At 37.8% G+C, this 13,313-nt stretch overlaps 1 protein-coding gene and 1 pseudogene across 1 annotated transcript in view; both read right to left on the bottom strand.

Moving 5' to 3' along the window:
* Positions 1-13,313, bottom strand: part of RIMS1 (regulating synaptic membrane exocytosis 1) — a 721,356-nt gene that overhangs the window by 683,428 nt on the left and 24,615 nt on the right. The gene's annotated exons all lie outside the window — the stretch shown is intronic.
* Positions 9,814-13,313, bottom strand: part of LOC117797144 — a 28,094-nt pseudogene continuing 24,594 nt past the window's right edge.

Below are 13,313 nucleotides of genomic sequence, written 5' to 3'. Positions count from 1 at the left end.
TCCAGCTCAACTCAGGGGACCGGCTGAAAAAGGTGTCCCCTACTCCTCCGCCATCTTAACCTCCTCCCTTATGATTTTCTTAATAACATTTTATTTTCTCTATCTTACTTTATTGTAAGAATATGGTATATTATATATATATATATATATATATATATATATGGCATGCAAAATATGTGTTAATAGATTCTTCATGTTATCAGCAAGGCTTCTAGTCAAGAGTAGGCTCTTGGTAGTTAAGTTTTTGAGGAGTCAAAATTTATATGTGGATTTTTGACCACACAGGGGCTGGTGTCCCTAACTCCCACGTAATTCAAGGGTCAACTGTACATGGGAGAGAACTCTGAGGGAAACATCTATATTTAGGGGGTAGAAAAAGAAAGATGACCCAGAAAGAAGACATAAAAAGAGTAAACTCAGAGATAGGAGGAGAAATCACAAAAAGTAATTCATTCTTTGAAAATCAATGGAAAAGAAAAAATTTAAGAAGAAAGTTGGACAGTATCATCAAACACTACAGTGAATGCTATAGAATAGAGGACACATCACCAGATTTGACTCATTCTTTGGGATCTCTAGCAACCTTTCTGAGAGCAGGCTCTGTGGAATGCTGAAAAAGAAAGGAAGAGGGGAAGGAGGAAGGAAGGAGTAGAAATTGAGGTTAGTTAGACGGTGGAACTTTTTCTTTCAAGAAGTTAAGCTATCACAGAAAGGAGAGAAGGGTGTAGAATTGACAAAGGAGGGGAACTGGGGAGAGAGAGGCCAGAGAGACCAAGCCCATGAGAATTTCACATGCATTCTAAGCCCTGAGAAGTGAAATGAGGTGCATGGAAGGGAAATCTGGTACATGGCCAGACTGTGCTGGGGAAAATCCCCTTGGCCATACTGGAGAGAACACATTGGAATTTTATTTGCTTTGGGGTTTAATTGTTAAAAATATTCCTCTAAAGGTTGTGAAAAGGAACCAGTATGGTAAGAAAGCAATTGAGAGTAGAATAAAACAAAAAAGACAAGATAATCAAAGAATGTGATAATAAATCACAGGAAACAGCTTCTACTGAGGTATGAGTCAACAGAGAGGAGAAAATATCGAGAGATTTTGTTTTTGTTTTTGTTTAGTGTACGTTACCTTATTTTGTGTAGAAGAAAGTAAGCAAGGGATTGGTGATCTTTACCCATCCATGAGGTAAAGCAAAAGGGACCTTTCCAGAAACACTGGAGTAGAAATGAATCCTTAAGGGGAGTAAGAAAGGGTTGAGAGTGGTCACTGAAAGAAAAGGATGCTACAGTGAATCAGGGAGATGAACTGGCTAGCGCTGAGAAGGGTCATGCAACCCACCTCAGGGCAAGCACTGATTTACAGGGGAAAGCCAGTGGGCACAATTCTGGCTGGGCTTTTTTTATAGGAATGCTCACGAGCACAGCACTTGGGAAACAAATAGTGAGGGTGGCGTGCATGCAAGAGAGGAGTTATATGTGGGAGTCAGCCAAGTAGCTAAGTCCAACCAGGAGGGAAAATGGAATGTGGAAACAGGAGGTGTCACCACAAAGAACTATGAAAAGGCATGATTAGTGGATAGAAGGGAAAGTGTGGGTACAGAAGAGGATTTCTCAATTCCAGGATGTGACCTGGAGTATTTTAAGAATAAGAAGGTACTCATCAATTAGCAAGCAGAAGTAAGGTTTTTTTGTTTTTTGTTTTTTGTTTAGAAAAGTGAATCTAGAGGAGAGGAGCTTAAGACAAACACTATGCTGTGAAGAAAAATAAAGCAGCAGCAAAAGCGGAATCAGAATACCCTGAGGGTAGAGTGAGAGAGGGGCTATTTGTATCTGTTGGTCATGGAAGGCATTGCCGATGAAGTGACATTTGAAAAGATCGCAGAATGAAGGTAGAGGCAAGAAGTTACCTGGAGGAAGAGTGTTCCAGGGAAAGGAAATCACCAAGTACAAAGCCCTTGGCTGAGGCTATGCTCAGAGTGTCGCGGTACAGCAAAGAGCCCAGTGCGGCTGGAACAGAATGGAGGAGGGGAAAAGTGGAAGGAAGTGAGACCAGAGAAGTAGTAGGGATCTAGAGCATCTAAAGGCTTTCACTTTGCAGAAAGCCACTGGACAGATCTGCAATACAGGAGTGACCGTATCTAACTTACATTTAAAAAAAGTCTTTCAGATCAAGTTTCTTATCACAATGGTATTTCAAATAGAGGCTTGGATAACAGTCACTGGGACATGGTATACAGCTATGGCTTTTTCATAGACCTTAAAAAATAAATACACATTCTTAGTTCCCAAACCCTGAGATTCTGGCTCAGCAGTCTAACATGGGTCCCAAGAATCTATCTTTTTTTAGGTCCCTTAAGTGATTCTGATAAATTGGTCTGTGGCCTGTAATTTGGGAACTACTAGTACGATAAGACACTGCATTAAATAACTATACCTCATCCGGACTTTGACAACTAACTTGTTTTAACAGTGTGAAAATACTAAGCAGTTACTGGTTTTGGCAAAAGTCAAAAGCATTCTGTGTATATTTTATTATCATCTGCAAATTGTGTTGTATACATCTATCAGTAATATTTATAATAAATATTTTATAAATATGTCTCATTGCTTTGTGAAGACCAGATGGGCTCTGTGTGTGTGTGTATGCTGGGTGTAGCAAGGAAGGGTAAAGCAGGAGACCAGTTACAAGGTTATTACAATAATCCAGATGACAGGTAGTAATAGTGAAAGTGGTCAGAGTGGTTAGATTGTCAATGTGTTTTAAAGGTTTAGCCAAAAAGACTTATTGATCAATCGTATGTAGGATATGATAAAAACAGAAGGTAAGGAAAGCTCTAAGGTTTTTGGTCTGAACTGGAAGAATGGAATTGCTTTTTGCAAAAGTGAGAAGTATTGGAGGAGAAGCAGGTTTCAGGTAAGGAGGGTTGGAGTCAAGGATTTGGCTTTGCCCAGATACAGTTTGAGATTGCTATTAGACATCCAAGTGTATTTACTAATTGTGTATATCATTGAACAGACTGGAGATGTAAAATTAGAAGTCACTGGCAGACAGATGTTATCCTCAGCCAGAGTGCAAGATGAGGTTGACTAGTGCAAGGCTGGATGGTAAGGAAAGTAAGTACATAAATGGAGCCATGGGGCACTACAGTATTGAGAGGTTGGGGGGGGGGATGGAAAGGAACCAGCACTGGAGTCTACGAATAGACATTAAGAGAAAAGCTTGGAAAGAAGTGTGTTGGAAAGCAAGTGAAGAAAATGTTTCAGGGAGGAAGTGATCAACTCTGTCAAATGCTACTCATAGTTCAAGGACACGGATGACTGAGAATCAAGCATTGAATTTGGCAATGCAGAGGTCAGCAATGGCCTCAGCGAGAGCTAGTTCTGTGCAGTTGAGAATTTACTGTTGTTTTTCTTTAAGATGGGAGATATTGCCAGAAATATTTTGCAGATTATGGGCATAAATAAAAAATGAAAAAATTGATTATTCAAAAAAATTATGCCCCTTGGGGCGCCTGGGTGTCTCAGTCATTAATCGTCTGCCTTCGGCTCAGGGCGTGATCCCGGCATTATGGGATCGAGCCCCACATCAGGCTCCTCCACTGGGAGCCTGCTTCTTCCTCTCCCACTTCCCCTGCTTGTGGTTCCCTCTCTCACTGGCTGTCTCTCTCTGTCAAATAAGAAGCTGGAGGGTTCAAGAGAGAGAAAATATTACCGGAACTACTGGTGTAGATGCTCTTAGCAAAAGTCAAATGTTCAGACTTTTAGAATAAGGTGCATCTAATTTTCCGACATTTTACAAAAAAAGGAGTTTCTGGTTTTGTTATGATGTATTTTTATACTACATTTTGTTTGTAACATTTGTGTTTATAAAATGTGTATATTGGAGGGTTGAAGCTACTGGCAAGAGGAGATGAAAATACAAAAGAAAGGCTGACAAATTGATCCAGTGAGGCCCTAAAGAGAATGAGAGGAAGTGGGATTTAGAACCCAAGTGCACGGATTAGTCTTGGATGGGAGGGGAGGGAATAAGGACAGGAACAAGTGTAAATGTGCATATAGGGAGCATTTCAAACCTGATAGAATTATTTTTTTTCCATACCCACAGCTGAGAATGATGAAGTCCATGTGGGAAGAGTAGTCAAGCTAAAAAAAACAATGTGAATGAGTAGCTGTGGGAATGGGAGAGTGTGCTGCACAAGTGTGTGCCAAGGATTGCTAAGTGCCACTCAGTATCCAACTGAGATTGGACAGTATAAGTCTTGGAATTCAACAGCCCATATAGTTGTATGATTTTCTCCAACATTTCCCTGAAGTTAAAAGATAAATATCTGCTTATATGTAAGTCAGCCCCTTCCCCAAAAAGAAGCACCAGGAGAAGTGAATGTGGCTGTCTAATATAAATGTAATTCTTGTGGAATATTAAATACATGTTCATTGATTTTCTCATTCCAGAAAAGGTTACTGAGCATCTTCTATATGGTAGGAGCAAAACTAGAGCCTGCAGTTGAATAGAAATAAGACATTAATAAAACTAACTGACAAATAAATGGAAAATGAAAATAGTGAGCCCACTGGGAAGGCAAGGAGGAAGGAGCTATAACAACACATAATAGTCATATTTTTTCCCATGGTAGGATGGAAGCTAAGATTACACAAAGATCTGAAGACCGAGTAGGAGTCCCTTAGGGACAAAGGATGCAGGAACTGTACCTGGGCAGAGAAAACAACATATGCACAACCCTGGAGGCAAGGGGGAGCACAGTGAGTACCAGGGACAGGAAACCTGAACGCTGGCAAGAGCAAGGACAGAGTGAGACAATAAAAATAAAGAGTGGGCCTTGAGGTCCATGTTCAGTATTTTCCCTGTACCCTTAGAGTGAAGGAAGCCACTGAATTTGTTGGCAGGACTGTCTAGTGATAGGATTTGCATTTCCCAAAGACCATCTTGAGTGTGAAGGTGGATGTCTGGAAGTTCTGCAAGAGCCTCTAGGAGATGATAGGGCTGGGACTGGTGGGAGAGGGGGCAGTGGCGATGGAGGCAGAAAAGTGAATGGATTCAAGAGACCATGGGAGGTTAATACTGTTAGTGCCTTATGGTAGACTGGATAAAAATGGTGGGAGAGGGAGAGGGGACAGAATACCTGATTTCTGGCTTGTTCAACAGGCTAGATGGTGTAGCTTTGGGAAGTGGGTAGGAAAATGAGGTGTTCAGTTTTTGTCATATTCAAGTTGACGCAGTCACAGTAGAAACCCTTACATAATTTGTTTGGTATTAAAATAATCAGAATCTATACACTTATTGATGATGCTAAATATAACCTATATTCTAGCATTTGGTCCTGATATTACATATGTGTTTTCAGATTTCGCCTTTTCTATCATCATTTATGAGCTCTATTAAATGATAATCCTCTCATCTGCAAAGAGATGTCATGGCATGATAATATTGGGGAACTAAAAGTTAACACCATTTTATGGGTTTGGAAGTTGCAGAGGAAGGAAGAACAGGAGCATCTTATAGAAAAAGAACACTGGAGTCCTAAACATCTCAGCAGTTAACAAAGTCTCAGATTCCAGGCCAATTACTTAGCCCCTCCAAACTTAAGTTTATTCACTTTTGAATGCAAGACACAAAAGCAAGAATAAATGGGTTGAATTCAAAATGTCTTCTAGTTATAAAACTTAAAAGAATTACTTGTTAACATAAAGTACACAATAAATAGCCCGGGCTCACATTCTATGTTCTTAGATTTCTGAGTTACTATATGAAGTGAGAGCTCTTCCACACCCTCCCCCCAACTGAAAACAATAAAAAGCAGAAGCCACATGCTCCAAGGTGAATAACTGAAAAGCTTAAAATAAAGGCAACAAAGTCAAGATATCTAAGAAAGAAGAGGAAAAAATGGTAATTTATGTATTATCAAAAAAACCACGATTGAAGAAATGAGTTACATATTTTTTAAAATGCCAAGAATTAGACCACCAAATAGAAAGTAGAAGGATATTGGAAAAAAGAAAAAAACAGTAGAAGAAAGATAACTGTGAGGTATTGACATTGACAACAACAGAAACACCTGCAATTTAATAGCTCCTGATATGCTGTATTAAGGCAAATCAGATTTTTCTGAGTGTTGTTATTATAATCTGAACAGTTTGTAACATTTATTATTTTTTCCTGATTATTTAAATAATGCATATAATTTTTAAAATGTTAAAATTAAATAAAATGTAAAGAAATAACACTCCTAATTCCACTCACTCCAGATATTAGTTTTTTTTAGTATTTCCTCTTACTTTTTTAAAACCATTTTGAGGATCAATAATTTTTATAAATATAAGATTGGAATAATACATAGCACATAAAGTTCTGTGTATTGCTCTAAACATTTTTTAAACCTTTATAGTAAACATTTCTATTTCCTAAATATTTTTCAGGACATTATTTTTATGCATAATTAGTGAATAATAATATATGTATTTCATAATTTATTAAACTAATATCCTATGTTTCAGACTTTGGAGTTCCTTATTTCTCACTATTTTTTTAAAGATTTTATGTATTTATTTGAGAGAGAGAGAGCATGAGTGGGCAACAGAGGCAGAGGGAGAGGGAGAATCAGATTCCCTGCTGAGCAGGGAGCCCGATGCGGGGCTCAATTCCAGGACCCCAAGACCATGACCTGAGCCCAAGGCAGTGCTTAACCGACTGAGTCACCCAGGTGCCCCTCTTACTTATCACTATTATGAATGATATAATAGAATGAAAATCTTTAAAAGAATATTTGTTTGCCTCTCTGATTATGTAAGGCTATCCTACTCCAAACATGTTGCGTCAAATAGCATGAGATGCTTTAACATCTTTGTATATATTTTATTTACTTTTTATTCTAACATAATTGAGGAATAATTGACAAATAGAATTGCGTATATTTAAAGCATATGATGTGATGATTTGATATACATATATGCTGAGAAATGATTACCAAGATCAAGATGATTAACATATTGTACATTAGACTCTCAGAATTTTTTGTAATTGAAAGTTAGAAATACCCTTTGACCTATATCTCCTCATTTTCCCCTCACCCCTGCCCCTGGAAACCATCATTTTATTTTCTATTCCTATGAAATCAGCTTTTCTTTCTTAGATGTCACATGTAGGTGATACCATACAGTATTTGTCTTTGTCTGGCTTATTTCACTTAGCATAATGCCACTGAGATTCATCCATGTTGTCACAAATGGCAGAATTTCTTCTATTTTATAGCTGAATGATATTACTCTGTGTGTGTGTGTGTGTGTGTGTGTGTGTACACACCTTCTTTATCCATTCATCTGTCAAAGGACATTTAGGTCATTTCCATATGTTGGCTTTTGAGAATAATGCTGCAATGAACATGGGAGTGCAGATACCTTTTTGAGATACTGATTTCATTTTCTTTGGAATTATACCCAATAATGGGATTGCTGGATCATACGGTAGCTCTCTTTTAGTTTTTCGAGGGAACTCCATAGTGTTTTCCATTGTGGCTGCACCAATTTACATTCCCACCAACAATGCACAATGGTTCCCTTTTCTTTACATCCTCACCAACTTTTGTTATCCCTTGTCTTTTGATAATAGCTATCCTAATAGGTGTGAGCTGATATCTCCATGTGATTTTTATTTGAAATTCTCTGATGATTAGTGATGTTGAGCATGTTTTACATGTACCCATTGGTCACTTCTATGTCTTCTTTGGAAACATTTCTATTCAGGTCCTTTGCTTGTTGTGCAATTGTATTATTTGCTTTTTTGCTATTGAGATTTATGAGTTGTTTCTATATTCTGGACATGAACCTTTTATCAGATATATGATTTGTATTTTCACCCATTCTATAGGTTGTCTTTTCATTTAATTGATTGTTTCCTTTGTTGCGCAGAAGATCTTTACTTTGATGTAGACCCACTTATCTTAGCCTTTGTTGCTTGTGCTTTTGTCTGCTTTTTGGTCTGCTTTCAGTTTTTTGCATGTGGATATCTATTTTTATTAAAGAAACCACCTTTTCTCCACTGTGTATGCTTGGTGCCCTTGTCAAAGATTAATTGACTATAAATGCATGGGTTTATTCTGGGCTCTCAATTCTGTTTCACTGGTTTATGTGCCTGTTTTTATGCCAGCACCATACTGTTCTTATTACTGTAGTTTTGTAATATAGTTTGAAATCAGGAAGTGTGATGCCTCTAGTTTTGTTCTTTCTCAAGATTACTTGTGGTTGCATACAAGTTTTGGAATAGTTTTTTCTATTTTTGGGGAAAATACCATTGAAATTTTGATAGGGATTGCATTATATATCACCTTGGGTAGTATGGATACTTTAGCAATATTATTTCTTCCAATCTAAGAACATGAGCTATCTTTCTATTTACTTATGTCTTCTTCAATTTCTTTCATCAACGTCTGATCATTTTCAGGTCTTAATTAAATGTATTCCTAAGTATTTTATTATTTTTGATGCTATTGTAGATGGGACTGCTTTCTTAATTTCTCTTTCAGATAATTTGTTGTTAGTATATAGAAACACAACTGATTTGTGTATATTGATTTTGTATCCTGCAACTTTATTGAATTTATTTATTAGTTGTAACAGTGAAGCCTTTAGGGTTTTCCACATATAAGATCATGTCATCTGCAAACAGATGTTACTTCTTCCTTTCCAATTTGGATGTCTTTCTTTCTTTTTTTTTTTTTTTTTCTTGCCTAGTTGCTCTGGCTAGGCCTTCCAGTACTATGCTGAGGTGGAGAAAATTTGTTAAGACTTGTTCTGTGGCCTAACATATCTAATCCAGAGAATGGTCCATGTACACTTCAGAAGAATATATATTCTGCTGCTTGTTGAATGGAATATTCTGTATAGGTCTGTTAGGTGCATTTGGTTTAAAGTGTAGTTCAAATCCATTATTTCCTTATTGATTTTCTGTCTGGATAATCTATCCATTGTTGAAAGTGGGGTATTGATGTCCCCTACTATCATTGCGTTGCAGTCTATTTCTGCCTTCAGATTTGTTAATACTTGTTGAATATGCTTAAGTGCTCCAATATTGGGTACATATGTATTTAAATTGTTATATCCTCTTGATGAATTGACCTCCTTTATCATTATATAATGACCTTCTTTGTCTCTTGTTAGAGCTTTTCACTTAAAGTCCATTTGTCTGATATAAGTATAGCTACTCCTTCTCTCTTTTGGTTTCCACTTGCATGGAATACCTTTTCCTATCCCTTGACTTTCAGCCTGTGAGTGTCCCTAAAGCTTAAGTGAGTCTCTTGTAGGCAGAATATAGTTGAGTTTTTAAGTCCATTCAGCCACTTGTGTCTTTTAGTTGGAGAATTTAAGCCATTTACATTTAGAGTAATTATTGATAAAGACTTACTATTGCCATTTAGTTCATTGTTTCCTGACTGTTTTATAGTTCTTTCATTTCTTTCTCCCACCCTTACTGACTTTCTTTATAAATTGATTATTTTTATAGTGTTAGCCTTGATTCGTTGTCTTTATTTTTTGTATTTATTATAGATTTTGCTTTGTGATTACCATGAGACTTTCATAATACATCTTATAGTTTAAACAGTCTATATTAAGCTAATAACAATTTACTTCAATTGTATAACAAAGCTCTACACATTTACGTAGCAGAGACAAAGGTAGAGAGAGATGATGAGTTGATGGGGGAAGAGCCCCCCCCCACCCTACCTTTTGTGGGCTAGTCTAGCATTTTGTATTTCTCTTAGTCACTGCACTCATTTTATGTTGTTACCCAGAAACACAAACACAAATGAAAATCCCAATACAGAAACCTGGAAGAATAAGAACAACCACTTTTATTTGTTTCACCTTAAAAGCCCAGGGGATTTATATAGTGTGTCATGCAGAGAGCTTTCCAAAAAACACTTCAGATACTTGTCTATCTCTTTAAAACATCTCACTTTATGCAGATACAAAATTTCTTCTTTCTCCCAGTCCCTTGCCTATCTATGTGCTTCCTTTTCAGCTCTGCTCCCTCCATTTTGCCACTCTGCTTGGGACCCTATCTCTTATACTCAGCCCTGGCTGTGGAATCTGATTTAACTTACTGAGGATCTTCCCTTATAGGGAACAGACTTCTGGAATTCTGGTGAAAAACTCTACCACCTTGTGAAACACATAACTATTAGTTCAGAACCTAATTTAACTGCTAGACCAGAGGATCCATGTGAACTAGCATTTTGTTTTTATCCATCATCTAACATAGTATAGAGCATATAATTAAATCCAATTAATATGTGTTGAATGAATGAATGCTTAGACTTTTCTAGTGTGCAGTGGAAGGGAAAGGATTATGTGGAAGGATTATGGCCAGGATAGAAAAGGAAAAAGATAGGGCCAAAGAAAAGGGGGAAGGCAAGAGGCCATGAGTTTAGTACTGGAAAACATAACGAGCATCCTTTAGTCAAGCTGAAGAACCTCCACTTTCTGACCCATTCCTTTCTCATCTTCCTGGAGATACATCAACTGAGCTGTGAACATGGCAAGACCAAGAAGCCTTCCAGGTTCTCAAACACACCTCCCTGCCAGGCGCCCTCCAGTCTCTCACTAACTGCTATTGCTGTTGTCTGTCAACATCTTCCTGTGGAAAAAGATATTTGCAGATGTAAGAGAACATCCTGATAGAGACTTTCCATCTGAAATCATAAGAATTAAAAGGGCTTTGTATTCCTTTCTTTTTTTTTTTTCCAGATAAAGGTCTCTTTTATTAAGTAACTGATCTGTGTAATTGCTGAAACCACTATATACAGACAAAAGAAAGGGAGTTTTATTTCTTGGCCTCTTCCTCCTTGGACAGAATCTTGATAATTTCCTCCTTCTGGCCCTGAAGCTGCTTTTCATAGCACTTGCATGCTTCCTTGGTCTTAGATCTGCAGGCCTCAGGCTGGTGAGCCAGAAGCTTCTTCTGAGCCATGTCTACCTTCAGCTTATGGATGTGTTCCAGGAGAATCTGCTTGTTTTTGAATACGTTACCCATTACTTTCAAGAACACAGCAGTCAATCTTCTTAGATGCTTGGTATCTTCTGAGTAGCTGGTGCAGAATTCTTATCCTCTTCATCCAGGTTACCTTCTCAGGCATTCAAGACTTGGCAGTACATTTTCTCTTACCAATGCCCACATCCCAGCCCTCTCATGGACCGAAGCATTTTCTGGCACCAAGCCTGGGAATGGACAGTCACAGGTTTTCAGATGATCAGCCCATCTTTGAACAGTTTCTGGATCTGCTGACAGGAGTTGGTACTGGTGATTTCATTGGTCTCATTGGGGTCCAAACAGATAATTGTTTTGCCATAGCAGAGGACACTGGAGGCAAGCCTCTTCTGAAACCTGAGCATGCTCATGGCTGTGGCTGCAGTGACAAAAGGAAAGCAAAAGGGATTTGTGTTTCAAGAGAGGCCTTTAAACAGAAAGAGGGAAGATGTCCAAGGCATTTGTGTGTCAAGAACAAATACTCGTGGCTTTGTCCTTTATTGAGGTCTTTTGCATCTATGTGCATGGAGAAGAGATTCTGAGTTTTTCTTGTTAGAAAACACATATAGGAATAATTGGTGATACTCAGTTTCATCTAACTGTCAGGAGGAAAAAAATAAATATTCTATGTAGGGAATTCTGTTTTCTGGGAGGCAGGGTTTAGTTTTTGTTTTTGTTTTTAGCTGTTGCAAGAAAAGAAGATACAATTTGTTGTGCTTTGACATTTAGTTTGACAAATACAATCATCTGAATTTAGTTTTCAGTCAATTCAACTTAATTTGTGTCTTAGAAGTCCTAAAATTGGCTTAGAATAAGTCATCACTCCCGGCATATCCTCAAATAATAAACACAAACATATGGGGAAGAAAAGATCGCCACCACTAAATTTTCTAAAAATCATATCCCTTCTTTATCACCAGTACCAGTAAGAAATAGAACAAAACGACCTAATAGAGGACACAATGTTATGGAGTTGAACCCAGTTTGGGTGGTGAGAAGGGGTAGTTCCCTTGCATCCCCAGCTGTCTACATTCCAGAGTTAATTAGTAATAACAGAGGTATTCCCCCTGAATCTAACACGTCTTTTAACCAATTTTCTACGTGAGAAACATGTCTTTCTCCCTCTTTCACAACCAGAGCACATAGTCTTAATGCTTAAGCAGTGCCAATTATTATGCTCAAAATAAACCTCATTTAATTTAAAAAACACTTCTACCTAAATAGGATTAATATGAGGTGATATGAGGAAGAAAAAGGGGAAAAGCTATGGAACATAGGAGGAAATATTCTACAGCATTTCAGTTTAACACACACAGAAATAATGGGTTATGCTTGCAACTCTGAAGGAATCTGGTGATTAAACATCTACAGAATATACCAAACAGACGAGTCCATGTGATCACTGACATCAGTTCTTCCCAGACGTCGTAACACCTCCTGGAAGCTCTCAGAGATTCAAGTATATTTTCTAAATCTTAACTAGCCCCAGATATTAGTGGAAAGAAGCAGCTGCCTGACTGTGTGGGGAAAATATTAATTCAGGGTGTATTACATTGTGGCATTGTCTACTCCCCCTCAAACATGAGTTTGCATTAGGCTCAGCGTGAAACACTTGGCTATAATGCCTAATAGTGGAAAGACTAAATGTCTCCCAAGTGAAGTTCACATAGCATGGCTGTTATTACAAGACCTAAGCAAATCATTTCACTAAGTAATATGCCCATGGAATAAATAACTACTGGAAAAACATATCTAGGTTTATTAACTGAGCTAATAGAGTAATATATCATGGTGACTTGGGAATCTAAATTTAAAAAAAAAAAACAACTTTGTAGTGGGCTGAACGGTGGCCACAAAATAGATATGTCTATGTCCCAAACTCTAGAAGCTGTGATATTACCTTATTTGGAAAAAGGCCTTTGCAAATGTAATTAAGGATCTTGAGAAGATAATTTTGGATTATGCAGGTGGGTCCTAAATTCAATGACAAGTGTTTTTATAAGAGACATAAAGAGAAGAAATCAAACACATAGAAGAAAAGGCAATATGAGGACAGAAGCAGTGATGCAGCCACAAGTCTAAGAATGCTGATGGTCACCAGAATCTGGAAGAGGCAAAGAACAATTCTCTCCTAGACCCGCAGAGAAAGCAGAGCCCTGCCAGCTTTTGAACTTACAGTTTACAGAACTGTGAGAGAATAAATTTCTGCTGCTTTAAACCACCCAGCCTGTGGTGATTTGTTATGGCAGCCCTAGAAAACTAATATAGCCATCTA

This window comes from Ailuropoda melanoleuca, chromosome 19 (genome assembly GCF_002007445.2).
Source record: "Ailuropoda melanoleuca isolate Jingjing chromosome 19, ASM200744v2, whole genome shotgun sequence".
Lineage (NCBI taxonomy): Eukaryota > Metazoa > Chordata > Mammalia > Carnivora > Ursidae > Ailuropoda > Ailuropoda melanoleuca.
This window is presented reverse-complemented; position numbering and strand designations above follow the sequence as displayed.